Source organism: Leptonychotes weddellii, unplaced genomic scaffold (genome assembly GCF_054177405.1).
Source record: "Leptonychotes weddellii isolate Sample4059 unplaced genomic scaffold, ASM5417740v2 HiC_scaffold_23325, whole genome shotgun sequence".
Taxonomy (NCBI): domain Eukaryota; kingdom Metazoa; phylum Chordata; class Mammalia; order Carnivora; family Phocidae; genus Leptonychotes; species Leptonychotes weddellii.
In genome coordinates this window covers 1-2,546 of record NW_027822791.1, presented here as the reverse complement: position 1 = coordinate 2,546, position 2,546 = coordinate 1, and the positions used below count along the sequence as shown (strand labels likewise).

Sequence of the window (2,546 nt, the reverse complement as noted above, 5' to 3'; positions counted from 1 at the left end):
CTGCCCCCACTACACCCCTAGAATGCAGACTCCTGTGGCAGACACGCAAGAGCTCTGGAAAGTCCTGGCTCTGCGCACCAGTATTACGTGCTCCTGGGCAGACCATCCCCCCCGCCCCGCCCCAACACACCTTGACTGACCTGATCTCAGGTGCACAATGGGGACCCTGACAATCCCCAACGGAATGTAACCTATTCAAGAGGAAGAACCTGCACTCCTCCTCCCCTATCAACACCAGACTGACTTGCTTCTCGTCGGTCTTCCATAAAGACTTTAGCCCCAAGGAGGCCAAGACCCCGCCGGCCTGCTGCAGGCCGCATTCCCAGTCCCGCTCTCCCCAGGCCTGGCGCACAGCACAAGGGAGGTAATTATCCGCTCCATGAATGAAGCCCCGCGCTGTGCACTTCACACGTGCGAAACGAGGGTCGCACGAGGTGACGGCTCCCTTTTGGCGAACAAGCGTGTTCCGGAGACACAGGCCCGCCTCCCACCCAGGCCCCAGCCCCCCGGGGACGCCGGCCCCTGACCCCGCGCCCCGCAGGCACCTCTGCACAGACAAGCATCTTCGCAAGTGCCGCGCATTCCCTCGTCGTCTGGGTCTGTCGAGGAGGGGAAGAACAGGAGCTGAAAGAGGGCGTCCTCAGACTAGTGCCCATGGCCGTGGAGGGTCCGGGGTGCCGTACCCACCGAGAACAACGAAACCGGGTCCACAGGCGCTGGGGGGACGAGCCAGCCTCGGAGAAGGAAGGAGGGCTTGCTTCCACGGCGCTCAGGGGCCGGGGCTCCGAGACGCCGCTCACGTCAACTGCCCTAACAACCTTCCCGCTCATTGGTGCTTCTGCCCAGACGCTGATTGGACAATTTCCCGCCCGCTCGGCCCGCGGACGCACTCCTTGGATAACTCTTTTGGCCCCGCCTACAGAGCCCTGGGCACAATCTATCCGTCCTTTCCCATCACCACCTGGCAGGACCGCAGTCGAACCACCATCTTCCTTCTCTCATGGTGCTGTTTTCTGAGTCTGGCGTCCGTGTGTTCATCACAAGCTTTAAATGGCTATAGTCTGTTGAAAGGCCAGCTTTCCCCCATTGAATTGCTTTTGCACCCTTTTCAAAACTCAGTTGAGCATATTTGTGGGGACTATTTCTGGGTTCTTTGTTCTGTTCTACTGATCTATGTGTCTGTCCTTCTGCAGATACCACACAATCTTCCTTATTAAAACTATCGCATAAGTTCTGAAACTGGGTAGACTGAATGTTCCCACTTTATTATTATTTTCAAAATTGTTTTTGAAACTGCTCTTAATTCCTTTGTCTATCCACATACACTTTAGAATAATTTTGTCTATATCTACAAAAGAAAACAAACCCTGACTGGGTTTTGACAGGAATTGCATTAAATCGATCTATCAATCTGGGCAGAATGAACATCTTCACTATGCTTAGTCTTCCAATTCACAAACATGGTCTATCTCTCCATTTTTTTACATCTCCGATTTCCTCTATCAGTGCTAACAGCTTTCAGCATGCGAGTGCTGGACATGCTTTGTTCGATTTATCCCTAAGTATAGTTTTACTAGTAATTGTGAACGTATGTTTGATAGTGGAGCCCACATGTTCGTTGCTAGCATACAGCAATACAACTTTTACATGTTTCTTCTCTATACTGTTTCACTGTGAAATTCCATTATTAGTTCTAAGAAGCATTACATTTTCATAACCTCTTGGGGCATAAGGCCTGAAATTAAGATTCCATATTAAGGGCTGTCTTCACACCAGGGACAATCAAGGAGGGACGGAAACAGCCTAATGCAAGTTCTCCTCTCCCTCCTCCCTCACAGGTAAGGTCTCCTAAGCAAAAACCCTTCTCATCACAGGGACCAGACATAGTGCCTGTTGATTTTGGGGAGCAGCGTTCAGTTCCCTAGAAGCCCACTGAATTCTTCAAGCAAGCCACTCATACCCTCCCACGGGAACCAGGACTTGCCACACCTTCTTGTTAGGACAAAGTCTTGCCTTCCAAGCCCCTGCTTGTTCCCTCTGTTCCCAAGTGCAATTCCTGTGCAGCCCTGCCCAGTGTGTGCTATCCTCCTCCCTTGAACTGTGAGAATATGTGACTAGTCAACTGCTGCCAGTCACAGCTGTCAGGTGTCAAGGGATCCCTACAAGCCTAGAGCAGGAATCTCTCTCTCGTCAGGGAACTGAGGAGAAGCTGAATAAAAGCAAGTGACATCACAAACAGGGTGGCCCCACATTAACTGAGGACACGGGGTCAGCTTGACGTGCTCCTTGGCTTCCTAACTGGCTTCAGAGGTGACAATCACGATCTGGGAGGGAACTGGCAACTGCGGGCCAGCTTGTGTGTTAGCTCGTGTTCTGTTGGCTCAAATGGAGGTCGCCATCCGTTTCCAAACTAATGTCCCATCCTTGCCAACAAGGTGAGTACAGATGCGAATTGACTGTATCTAGGAGGGAGGTGCCGTCAGTGTGACCTCCATCTGGCCTGTATCGGTCTCCAAGGCTCCCCGCTGAGGTCGGCAACCACACGA

The 2,546-nt window shown here is 52.1% G+C and overlaps 1 long non-coding RNA gene across 1 annotated transcript; it reads right to left on the bottom strand.

The window, feature by feature from the left end:
* Positions 1 to 545: 545 nt before the first annotated feature.
* LOC145718835 (uncharacterized) lies at positions 546 to 2,540 on the bottom strand. The gene is made up of 2 exons (XR_014142042.1): positions 688 to 2,540; positions 546 to 599 (listed from the first exon to the last, which is right to left on the bottom strand). It is a non-coding gene; the product is annotated as an uncharacterized LOC145718835 (long non-coding RNA).
* Between the last annotated feature and the right edge of the window lie 6 nt (positions 2,541 to 2,546).